General features: G+C 41.7%; 1 protein-coding gene across 9 annotated transcripts in view; it reads left to right on the top strand.

The window, feature by feature from the left end:
* The window catches only part of LOC126237282 (stress-activated protein kinase JNK), a 1031804-nt gene that overhangs the window by 940732 nt on the left and 77327 nt on the right, over positions 1-13745 (top strand). The window lies entirely within an intron of this gene.

Raw genomic sequence — 13745 nt, 5'->3', positions numbered from 1 at the left:
TAACTTTTTGCCACAGTATTTTGGCTGGCAACTGTCCAGCCATCTTCAGGTGAGTATCCTCCATTGTTCAGTAGCGGACACTTACCTGAAGATGGCTGGACGGTTGCCAGCCGAAATATTGTGGCAAGAAGTCAGCATGATGCGGCTGCAGTCCCAAAACCTAATAGAATATTCAGTAAACTGTGAAAACTTAAAGAACCACAAACCTGTGTTTGTTATGGCCTTCTTTCAGACCGAAAGTTGTAATGCAGTTTAGGTCAGGGTACTGAAAGGATAATTATGTAAGATGACATTTTTAAACTGAAAATTTTTATAATTACCTTTTATATTTCTTAGTGTGCAGTTGATATGAAGTGGTATGTGTATTTTGTGTTCATGATCCAGTTTCATGTTGTCTTTCTATTATAAATATCTATCTAATGTTTTACACAGTACTACAATTTTCTTTCCTTTGCTTTTCAAACCATATTCAACAGTATTTCAGATACATGCAGAAGAAATTGCCTTAGTAAAGTGACACTTGCAAAGCACTCCAGCTCAGTTTTTTTTTTTTTTTTTTTTTTTTAGGGGCATCTTGGATTAAGCTACATCTCTGTTCTTTTCTCTTTACTATTGTACAATAATGTATATAAAATGTAGACTGGCAATGGCAAGGAAAGCGTTTCTGAAGAAGAAAAATTTGTTAACATCGAGTATAGATTTAAGTGTCAGAAAGTCGTTTCTGAAAGTATTTGTATGGAGTGTAGCCATGTATGGAAGTGAAACATGGACGATAACTAGTTTGGACAAGAAGAGAATAGAAGCTTTCGAAATGTGGTGCTACAGAAGAATGCTGAAGATAAGGTGGGTAGATCACGTAACTAATGAGGAGGTATTGAATAGAATTGGGGAGAAGAGAAGTTTGTGGCACAACTTGACTAGAAGAAGGGATCGGTTGGTAGGACATGTTTTGAGGCATCAAGGAATCACAAATTTAGCATTGGAGGGCAGCGTGGAGGGTAAAAATCGTAGAGGGAGACCAAGAGATGAATACACTAAGCAGATTCAGAAGGATGTAGGTTGCAGTAAGTACTGGGAGATGAAGAAGCTTGCACAGGATAGAGTAGCATGGAGAGCTGCATCAAACCAGTCTCAGGACTGAAGACCACAACAACATGAAAAAAAAAACTTTCCGTAGTTTGTGCATGTGTTTATTTGCTACTCAAGAAAAAGCAGAGAGATTCTGAAAAAAGGTTATCGCATCTGAAGAGAGGTGGGGAGGAATAGGGAGTAAAATTTTGGTAATATTCTAAGATTGGGGTGTTTCATTATGGACTTGCTGTATTTCTTTGTAATTTGGATAATGTGAAATGGCTGTCAAAACTTGATGCTGTTGAAAGTTCATTATTTTATCCATAGAGAGGTGTTTAATATTTCTACAGAAACTTTTATTGAAGGTATAACTTTGTAGTTCTGTCTTGCTTGTCGAAGAGTCTGTATCCAGGGTGGACATAAACTTCTATCAACTATCAGATTCAGTTCTTGGTGTAACTGAAGTATTAAGAGAGAACTTCTGTTCACTAATAGGTGTGCTATCTAATCATACTGTTACCATTGGAGCAAACTTTAAGCGCTCAACAAATATTTGTGATAACTACAGTTTTGTAAGTGGTTGTCATTACAAGACATTCTGCGAAGTGTTCTCAAAAATTACTTTGAACACACAGTTTGAAGGAACGCTCAGGGCAGTAATGTGTTGGATGTAATTGCAACTAACATAAGTGACCTCTTTGAGAATGTTACTAGACTAAATGTAGCACAGTGACTATGAGACAGTCGTAGCACCAATGATAACAAAAGTAAAAAGGGCATCTTAAACAAACAGGAGGATTTACATGTTCCATGAGCTAAATCAAGAGGCAGTAGTTCATATCTCAGAGAGGAACTTGAAATGGTTCATCCTGGACACAAACACTTACAGAAACAGTGGCACAAGTTTAGAAGCATAGCTGATCAAGTATTCGATACACAGTAGAACAGCTTACAATGGGGGGATTCCTTTCATGATATACGGCCTCTGAAAAGAAACCTATAAAAAGGGCAGTGACTTCTGGACAGTATGTGTAAAACACGGCAAGAGGGCTACAGATAGAGAGGTGTTGAATGAAACACATTTGGCTGTCAGGACGATCATTGCAGGAAGTCTTCAATAACTACCATAGCAGAATCATTTTGAAAGAGCTCTCAGAGAGCCTAAGAAAATTCTGGTGATACGTAAAGACAGTCTGCCACTGCAAACAAGGCGGATATAGATATTAGCATCAGTGGCATAGGCCCAGTGGAAACCTCATTAGATTGTATACTGTTCTAACCACAAGAACACACAGACAGTGATTGACACAACACTTTATTACATATATAAATAACTTTTTACAAGTAGATGCTTGTCACAGAGTAGCTGCACTACTAATCTGATAATCCCAGTTGGGCTGTCAACATGTAATTGAGGGCAAGCCTGGCTGCACCTGACTCTATAAGTGATCGACCAGCCTGTCGAGTGCATGATGGAGAGGCTGCACACCCATCCATGAATGAGTTCTAGCATCTGCCAACTTCAGTGGTACACCTCACAACTGTGCACCCAGATCTCTGGTTGTAGAATTCAGGCGGGTCACTACATCCCTTCCACCTTGGGGGTGGAATGTCGCTAATTCCCCAGGCAAAGTGTGGACGTATCTGATGTGGAGATGCCATCCATGTTCATGGAAACATTAGAGGCAAGAGAGGAGGGAAACTTCTGGTCACGGGAAACCTCACAATATGCGTGAAAGTGGCTGGGACCAGGAGCCCTGAAGCCCTCCTTTCGGAGCACAAGACAACAGGACTGGAGAGAGACAGTCCAAGCTGGGATCCCTGACAATGTCCGGTAGTGTTGTGGAAGCTGGAGGAGACTCCTTTGCAGGCTGAGGCTGCACAGGAGACACAAAACCAGAGAAAGAAAACCAGAGAGAGACATGCCCACTTGATAGAGGCCTACCAGAGTTGCTGTCGGAGGCTGCAAAGTCGTAGGCTCCTCAGGCAGAGGTGCTGATGCAGGTGGAAAAGGAGGCTGGAACATTGGCGGATAGGGGGCACTCAGCGACCTGGGCCCCAGCAAAGGTGGTGGAGTGGTCGGGCAGGGGAGGGGGTGGGGGGCAGATATCCACGTGGATGCAGAGCCTGTTTTTGATAGTGCCAGACCTCTCAATCTCCAGTTCGAAGATGCAGTGGCCATTCTGTTGCATGATGACTGCCAATAAACAACAGGTGCGCTGACAGAAATCATGTGTCCAGCCTGCCATCCCCACTAGAAAACTGGCACAATGGAACACAAAGGCAGGCGAGATCTTGGATGGAGGAGGCGGAGGCATATCCACTTCTAGTGCTGTATGGGAACCAGTGAACTAACAGAAAAAAAACTGTACAGCTTCTCAGTGGGGAAATCCTGCAGATACTTTTTCATCTGAGTCTTAAAGGTGCAAACCATGTGCTTGCCTTCCCCATTAGATTGGGGATGAAAGGGAGGGGAGCAAACATGATGAATGCCTGACCGCACACAGAAATCGGGTAAGGTCTGGGATAGGAACTGAGATCCGATGTCATAAATGAGAGTAACTGGACATGTTCCACAGAAACATTTTTGAGAGAAGCAGAATAGTGGCTTCGGTAGTGGCTGAGTAGCACCAGACCACATATGGAAACTACTAAAAGATGTCAACAATGATCGGCCAAAAAATATTCAGAAATGGACTCACAAAATCCACATGGATGTGTTCCAGTGCTGAGTTGCTGGAGGCTGTGGGGAGAACGAAGCCTGGGAAGCTGCCTATTGGCTAGCACTGGAGACACCCAGCAACCAAATGCTCCAGCTTCTGGTCAATGCTGGGCCTGTACACATATCTGCAAGCCAAGGCTTTGATGCGAGAAACACCCCAGTGACCCTCGTACAACAGCAGTAAGACCTTGCTCTGCTAACTCCAAGAAATAACCATCTTGAGAGCTGTGTTGTCGTTGTAGAAGAGGAGGACCCCTTTTAGGACTGATAGACAATGGCACAAGACAAAGTAGTTATGAAGCAGATTGGAAGCATGGCCCGGAGGACTAGAAGGCCAATCCTGCTGGACAAGGTGGACTACCTGCTTGAGGATGACATTGCATTGGCAACTCTGGCACTAGTGATCGGAAACCCATCTCGGTCAAACTCGGGGTCTGAGCCAGCGGGCAGCCAGAAGAAGGCACCTGTGTTGGCATGGCACCCAGTGGGGAAAAATGAGTGTGATATTTGTATTTGTAGAGGAACAAGGCTCATCACTACAACCTGTGGGCTGCCTTACCAGGGATCCAGGCGGACGGAGTAGACAACAAAATTAATGACTTGTAGTGCAACTGGAATTTGTTGCTATACAGGAAAAAGTAAAATTTGGTGACTACATACACAATGGCTAGAGCCTCCTGACAGTAGTGGACCTGTGTTGAGCTGAGAGTTTTGGATGCAAAAGCCAGTGGCTGCTTGGAGCTGTCTGCATTCCAACAGGCATGCACTGCCCCCACACCATATTGCAAATTATCCATAGCCAAAACCAGTGGTTTGTCAGGATCAAAAATAGCGAGGCATGGTGCTGACCAGAGGTGTTGCTTCAGCATAGTGAAGGGCGGGTCCCACGCCAGAGACCAAACAAAGAAAGCACCCTTCCAGAGAAGGAAGTAGAGAGGGTGTGCAATAGTGGATGCCCCGGGAATGACATGGCAGGTCCGTAATGGCCCTGACACCAGCTCTTCATGGGTCGGACACCCAGCTGTGAGATGGCCCTGATATTGTGCAGCTGGTTGCTTGTAGTACGTCCGGTAACAGCAATGTCCAGGTAGTTGAAACAGTGTGGAATAAGGGATGTGACCTGTTCCAGACAGTGCTGAAAAATTGTGGGGGCCCTTGCCACCCCAAAACATCAACCATTGGTATTTGTACAGGCCAAAAGGCATATTAAGGACCGTGATATTCTTGGACCCCTCATCCAGGGGTAACTGGTGCTATGCTTCAGAAAGATAAGAGTTGGGAGAAGAACTGACCCCTTGATAAGTGTGTGACCAGTTAATCTGGATGTGGAAGTGGGTATGTGTCGTTCACTGATGGTGAATTCACAGTGCTCTTTAAATGGCTGCAAAGTCACAATTTACCATAGGGTTTCTTCACTATGATGGCAGGGTGTGTGGCCTATTCACTGGAGCAAGTAGGAAGTACAACCCCAAGAGAAGTGAACCCGTCCAGCTCTTCCTTGACATGGGAGCTTAGGCCTGTAGGAATCTCTCTAGCATGAAAAAATCTAGGATGAGCCAGCTGCTTCTAGTTTATGTGGGATTGAAAGTCTGTGATGCATCCTAGGCCTTCTGCAAAGAAATCCTAAAATTTGGAGGAGAGAGATTCCAATGATTGATCGGTGACTTTGGCAGGTACTAACTCTATGGAGTGCGTGACTGAAAAGCCAAAGACCTGAAAGGCACCAAAAGCAAAAAGTTTACTGAACTTGGTAAAAAAAAGTAATAGGGCGAGTCACTGATGTATAGGTAACTGCAGCTGTGAATTGGTCAAGCAACGAGTTTTGCTGTTTACTGAATCCCCGTAGGAATATGTTTACCAGTGATAGCAGCAGAGAGCTGAAGTCTGAATATATTTGGGCATTAAGCAGGCAAACTGCCACGCCTGTTTCCACCTTCTGGAGCAGCAGTCGCTAGAGAACCAAACCCTCGATGTAAAGGTTGTTGAAATCCTGGTTAGGTTTGAATCCGAACCAGGCCTTGCTAATGACACTTCCTGGATATCCACACCCATATTCCCTGATGCTGCATTCTGTGCAGGTGAGCAGCAGACTACTACAAAGTGGCCTGTTTTCAACACTTACAATAGACAGCCCAATGACGTGGACACACTCATCTGTCCCATTGGGACTAACAAGACACACACAATGGTAACAGGGAGTGGCTCCTAGAACACTTTTTACATGCCATGCGCAAGCTACCGGATCAGCTGACTTGCACTGCTGCTACGTCATCCTCCTCAGTCACCATGGGCACGCTGGGCCACCCTGTAGTGCTGTGGTGACACACCAGGCTTCCAGCTGCTTGACCAGTGGTGTGCGAGACCTCATACGACAGGGCAATTGGTAAAACCTCTTCGAGGGAGGGGTGTTGTAGTTGGAGGGCTCAATGCTGGACTTCTTTATCTGAGGCAGAGCGGAAGATATCATCATGAACCATGATGTCTGCATACATGTCTTTTGACTTGGACTTGGCCATGACAAAATTGTACTTGTGACCAAGGCTGTGGAGGATCACAGCCCAGGCACAATAAGACTGGTGGGGCTGCTTCTTGCATTGGTAGAATTCAACCATAGCTGCCACAACATACATGTGATGGTGATAACAAGAAGACAACAATGAACATTAATTATCAAATGACAAGGAGGGTTCTGGAAATCAGGCCAACCACTGCATTGCCCGATTAAAGATGGGAGAAGTCCATGACTGAAACAGTGCATGATGTACCTCTGCATCCATAATATAAAAACTGTGGAAATGTTGCTGTAGACGGTGTTTGTATGCTCCGCAATCTTCCGCTGCCTCATGAAACGATAGGAATGGAGGAGGAAACAGAGTTTGAGATGAAGATTTAGAGAGCAAAGCTGGCAAAGATTGTTGCATGATTGTGATGACATCCTTCTGTTGTTGCACCAACATTTGAAGCAGACAAGATGCAAAAAGCAACCGCACATTGAAAAACAGGCGAAAATATAACTTTACTCATCATCAGTGTTCTAACCATAAGAATACACAGATAGTGACACACACAACGCTTTATTACATCTGGAAATAACTTTTTACAAGAAGACACTTAACATGGGGTGTCTACACTACTAGTCTGATAGCCCTAGTCAGAATGTCATCATGTAACAGAGGGCAAGGCTGACTGGGCCTGATTCTGTAAGCTGACACCCTGCTGGTATAGTGCACGGAGGAGAGGCTGCTTGTTGCATGATTGTGATGACAGAAACAAGGGTGATTGAGGTAACAAACTGTATCAGTCATTATTACTTTATTAGTCTATAACCAGCCACTGTAGACCGTTGATCCCTCATACCAAAGTACTCAGAAAGTATCCCTGACCAGTCTCTAGGGACCTCTTTTTTAAATTTTTTTTTATGTGTTCGTTGCTAGTATCATCATTGACATGCTAGCTACCAAAGAGGTGTCAAATAAAAGACTTGCACAGAGCTTCTGAACATCCCAGCCGGGGCCTCCCAGGTGATAAAGCACATTTCATGTCGTTTTACTGATACACAAGTGCAGCCATAGATGCATCTAGAACACAATGCTTATGCAATCCTCAACATGTTTAATCCATGCCAATCCATACTTCCATAAAAATATTATAAAAGTGAAAGTAACTCTGTTACTCCATCATAACTAACTCTGCTGAAATGATATCCTTGAAATTTGGTGTGAGGTAACTTGAACCCTGATGAAGAAGATAGGCTACTTTACAAAGTGTGTAATGAAAGATATTTATTAACTTGGAGAATATTACACAAATTAAGGGAAAATATTTACTCCTTGAAAAAAGCTATTTACTCTTTTTCTTTTGAACTGTATCAAATTTGTGAAAATGCTTTTATTGGTTGTTATGTTCTATGTAATACGATTGAGCATATCAATACAGTGCTTATTGATTTATCAATGCATTTAATCAATACTTCCATATTAGTACCAGTACTACTAACTGCAAAAGTAACTCTGCCTGTTAGGTTTTCCAGACTTTACTGGGAAAGTTGTATCTTTTTGGATATTATTAACACTTTTAAACATGTTATATGTGAGGGGTCTGCAGGTGACACCAGAGTGGTGGTTAGCAACTCTTATTTAGTATTTATAGATTATTTGTGACAGTGGAAATCCAATGTTATTGTGGGCGTTGATTATGATATTGAGTTGCTACACCACCTGGCATTGCTGGAGGGTTTTGGTGGAGAAACAACAATAAAATCGAATGACAAACCCGAGAACCACATTTAAGGCTATTACTATAAGCCTCGCAAACATAAATCTGATGTAGCGCATAGTTCTAAGAGAGCTCAAGTTGCAAAAGTTACCTGAAACTAACAAGCCTCAATGTAGTCTCGTGTTCACTGGCCTTGAGTGTTACAGGGAAAGACGGTAATTGCATGCCTATCACATTTTAGACGCTGAGTGTCAATCTCTTACACCTTCCAAGACAGTTGAAAACTCAACACAGAGTCATACCTGCACTTGTGGAATGTGTAAGGGCTTTCGTTGAGGCTGAATTTCACTATGATCGGTTAACTGACTATGTTAATCATGAGTTAGTAATCTTAGGTGTTGGATAAAAAATGTAGGCACTATAAGGCATTGAAATGGAAGTTACAAGTGGTTGGTATGTGCTGAACTGGTGGCAAAATCTCTCTTTCCAGTATTAGATGAGTCAGAGGAACTCCTAAAACTCAACTTCTGCAGGGATATATGGAATCAAGGCAGTTTTTAAATATTGTTAAAAAATATAATGCATGCTTTCAGATTCGTCATACAGCAAAATATTAGAAACATGTTCATTATGTACCTACATACTGGCACTGAATTCATTTTTTACCATCATATACACAGACGTCTTGTATATTACTAGCTTGCTTACTCACCATCACTCATCGTAAAAGAACTTACTGATATATGAGCAAAGCAGCAGATAAAAGTTAGTAATACATATAAATCTTTCCCAGTTGTTGGAGAAAATACTGCTTTATTTAACAACAGTTCCTCTGAAGAAGTCATGAGTAAGAGGATATACACAGCTTTTGAAAACTAATGCTGGAAGTGTTCTGGAGTATCTGACTGAGGGCACAAAAATGATCAACTATAAGGAGGTTGTCATATAAACATTATTGTGAAATAAAGTTTTTTGTCAATCTGGAGGTTAGTTTGAACATCACAATGCTGTACTAAGGATTGTGCTATTATAGGTAATATGGTGTTTCCTACCCCCCTAACCAAAACGTCCTTGCTGTGCTGATACTGCGAACGGCTGAAAGCAAGGGGAAACTACAGCCGTAATTTTTCCCGAGGGCATGCAGCTTTACTGTATGATTAAATGATGATGGCATCCTCTTGGGTAAAACATTCCGGAGGTAAAATAGTCCCCCATTCGGATCTCCGGGCGGGAACCTCAGGAGGACCTTTTTATCAGGAGAAAGAAAACTGGCGTTCTACGGATCGGAGCGTGGAATGTCAGATCCCTTAATCGAGCAGGTAGGTTCGAAAATTTAAAAAGGGAAATGGATAGGTTAAAGTTAGATATAGTGGGAATTAGTGAAGTTCGGTGGCAGGAGGAACAAGACTTTTGGTCAGGTGAATACAGGGTTATAAATACAAAATCAAATAGGGGTAATGCAGGAGTAGATTTTTTTGAATAGGAAAACAGGAGTGCGGGGTAAGCTACTACAAACAGCATAGTGAATGCATTATTGTGGCCAAGATAGACACGAAGCCCACGCCTACTACAGTAGTACAAGTTTATATGACAACTAGCTCTGCAGATAATGATGATGATGAAATTGATGAAATGTATGATGATGAGGTAAAAGAAATTATTCAGGTAGTGAAGGGAGACGAAAATTTAATAGTCATGGGTGACTGGAATTCGACAGTAGGGAAAGGAAGAGAAGGAAACGTAGTAGGTGAATATGGATTGGGGCTAAGAAATGAAAGAGGAAGCCACCTGGTAGAATTTTGCACAGAGCATAACTTAATCAAGATAATCAAGAATCATGAAAGAAGGTTGTATACATGGAAGAAGCCTGGAGATACTAGAAGGTATCAGATAGATTATATAATGGTAAGACAGAGATTCAGGAACCAGGTTTTAAGTTGTAAGACATTTCCAGGGGCAGATGTGAACTCTGGCAACAATCTATTGGTTATGAACTGTAGATTAAAACTGAAGAAACTGCAAAAAGGTGGGAATTTAAGGAGATGGGACCTGGATAAACTGAAAGAACCAGAGGTTGTACAGAGTTTCAGGGAGAGCATAAGGGAACAATTGACAGAAATGGGGGAAAGAAGTACAGTAGAAGAAGAATGGGTAGCTTTGAGGGATGAAATAGTGAATGCAGTAGAGGATCAAGTAGGTAAAATGACGAGGGCTAGTAGAAATCCTTGGGTAACAGAAGAAATATTGAATTTAATTGATGAAAGGAGAAAATATAAAAATGCAGTAAATGAAGCAGGCAAAAAGGAATACAAACGTCTCAAAAATGAGATCAACAGGAAGTGCAAAATGGCTAAGCAGGGATGGCTAGAGGACAAATGTAAGGGATGTAGAGGCTTATCTCACGAGGGGTAAGATAAATACTGCCTACAGGAAAATTAGAGAGACCTTTGGAGAAAAGAGAACCACTTGTATGAATATCAAGAGCTCAGATGGAAATCCAGTTCTAAGCAAAGAAGGGAAAGCAGAAAGGTGGAAGGAGTATATAGAGGGCCTATACAGGGACGACTTTCTTGAGGACAATATTATGGAAATGGAAGAGGATGTAGATGAAGACGAAATGGGAGATACGATACTGCGTGAAGAGTTTGACAGAGCACTGAAAGACCCGAGTCAAAACAAGGCCCCGGGAGTAGACAACATTCCATTAGAACTACTGATGGCCTTGGGAGAGCCAGTCATGACAAAACTCTACCATCTGGTGAGCAAGATGTATGAGACAGGCGAAATACCCACATTCTTCAAGAAGAATATAATAATTCCAATCCCAAAGAAAGCAGGTGTTGACAGATGTGAAAATTACCGAACTATCAGTTTAGTAAGTCACAGTTGCAAAATACTAACGCGAATTCTTTACAGACGAATGGAAAAACTGGTAGAAGCCGACCTCGGGGAAGATCAGTTTGGATCCTGTAGAAATGTTGGAACACGTGAGGCAATACTGACCCTACGACTTATCTTAAAGATAGTTTCTATCGTTTGTAGACTTAGAGAAAGCTTTTGACAATGTTGACTGGAATACTCTCTTTCAAATTCTGAAGGTGGCAGGGGTAAAATACAGGTAGCAAAAGGCTATTTACAGTTTGTACAGAAAGCAGATGGCAGTTATAAGAGTCGAGGGTCTTGAAAGGGAAGCAGTGATTGGGAAGGGAGTGAGACAGGGTTGTAGCCTCTCCCCAATGCTATTCAATCTGTATATTGAGCAAGCAGTAAAGGAAACAAAAGAAAAGTTCGGAGTAGGTATTAAAATCCGTGGAGAAGAAATAAAAACTTTGAGGTTTGCCGATGACATTGTAATTCTGTCAGAGACAGCAAAGGACTTGGAAGAGCAGTTGAACGGAATCGACAGTGTCTTGAAAGGAGGATATAAGATGAACATCAACAAAAGCAAAACGAGGATCATGGAATGTAGTCGAATTAAGTCGGGTGATGCTGAGAGAATTAGATTAGTAAGTGAGACAAAGTAGTAAAGGAGTTTTGCTATTTGGGGAGCAAAATAACTGATGATGGTCGGAGTAGAGAGGATATAAAATGTAGACTGGCAATGGCAAGGAAAGAAGATAAATTCGTTTACATAGAGTATAGATTTAAGTGTCAGGAAGTCATTTCTGAAAGTATTTGTATGGAGTGTAGCCATGTATGGAAGTGAAACATGGACGATAAATAGTTTAGACAAGAGGAGAATAGAAGCTTTCGAAATGTGGTGCTACAGAAGAATGCTGAAGATTAGATGGGTAGATCACATAACTAATGAGGAGGTATTGAGTAGGATTGAGGAGAAGATGAGTCTGTGGCACAACTTGACTAGAAGAAGGGACCGGTTGGTAGGACATGTTCTGAGGCATCAAGGGATCACAAATTTAGCATTGTAGGGCAGCGTGGAGGGTAAAAATCGTAGAGGGAGTCCAAGAGATGAATACACTAAGCAGATTCAGAAGGATGTAGGTTGCAGTAGGTAATGGGAGATGAAGAAGCTTGCACAGGATAGAGCGGCATGGAGAGCTGCATCAAACCAGTCTCAGGATTGAAGACCACAACAACAACAACGATGTTTCCTTTCTCTGACCTTTCAACTGACTTTCCCAGCCAATTGTTGGAGGACCCGCACTTTAATGTGATTCAGAACCACAGCACGAGTTGGTGTTTTTCATGCTAGCAAACGTAACCAGAAGGGAAAGAGATGAAAAGTTCCAGAGAAAGTACTAGAGCCAACTAACATTACTACACAGAGCAGTGAAACTTGGACATTCAGTATTGTAATGCCTCATTTTAGAACCAGCTAATGTTTATTCTACTCAAAATTCTGAAACAATAGATTAAATTGTCCATTAGACTTCGCAACCAAACTATAACTATTTCATTATTGAAACTGATGAAGTCCAAGCATGACTACTTCGTTGCGCATGCATATTACAATTACAATATTTGGCACAGTTACATGTAAGTATTATGGTGGCAGAAACCACAAGCTCATCAAATAGAAACACTGTATGCAAATGTTACACTAGCTGTGGCAAATGTGGCAGCCACTATTCTAACACCAGTCTGGCCCAAGTAAAGAGTGTTGGCAATCATAGTTCATTTCTTAGAGGCAGAATCAAATAATGGCAGCTAGTGAAGAAAAAACTGAGAGTGGGCCAGCTACTGGGCGGCCTTATATTGGCCTGCTACAGAATTCCATGTGACTGGCCTGCAGTATTGGCAGCTTACACTGTAGAGGCGCCGTCTCTGGATATGGATGATGTTATTCATATCGATATGGATGCATCTTCTGTTTGCATATTCGGCAGGTGTACTTAATCTACCACTGCAATAATAATAATAATAATAAAGGACGTACACTTTGCCAGCAGAAACATAGACTCTGTTAAGATCAGCTGGGGTTACTATTTTAAAAACAATAAAGTTGTAGAAAGAGTGCACATTATCCATACTAAATCCACCAGTCTGTAACATCAACTGTGATGCTTGGATATGATCACTGAATAAGTGACAAGAAGACTCCTCATCAAATGCTTCTCAGTGAAGTGTGTTCCATTTTATGATTCTAAGACATAACAAAAAATCAGCCAAAGTACTTAATGAAGATAATCTGCAGCAACTCAGATACCTTTGAGGAACTTGCCAAAGACTGTCACTACTGGTGATCCATTGTCCTTGCTGCAGTAGGTATATTGAAAGAGGAATGGCAAAACCATGAAGAGGGCAACTGACAGAACACACTGTACTGAACTAAACTATCACAAGACCCTGCCATAGAAGGCAACGTATGTTGCTGAAAATTTTGTACCAAAAGTGAACTGCATATTCATGTGGGGACATAATACTAAAAGAATGGGTACCAGCTCCCAACGTTAAGTTTTCCTGAACTTGATAATTTCTTTCCTGTTCATTATTAGTTAGATAGTTTCTTGTTAGTCACTTGTTTGACAGCTTTGTTATGATCGTACACAGTTTCAGGAGAGAGGGCTGACTAATTTAAGATGACAGAAGACATTGATGAGACACTGCTGAACGATTTGGATAAATCGTGCATTATACATTACAATAAAACACATGGCAGTTATTTTCAGTAATTAACTAATTATGTCAGAATACTTAATTTTTCTTTCTTGACTAGTTGCTAAAATCTCACTAATTACACTACAAAAACAGAACTTGTGCTGACTTTCAGTACTGG

Source organism: Schistocerca nitens, chromosome 2 (genome assembly GCF_023898315.1).
Source record: "Schistocerca nitens isolate TAMUIC-IGC-003100 chromosome 2, iqSchNite1.1, whole genome shotgun sequence".
NCBI classification, from domain to species: domain Eukaryota; kingdom Metazoa; phylum Arthropoda; class Insecta; order Orthoptera; family Acrididae; genus Schistocerca; species Schistocerca nitens.
The sequence above is the reverse complement of the archived record's forward strand: the minus strand, read 5'-3'. Positions and strand labels throughout refer to the sequence as shown.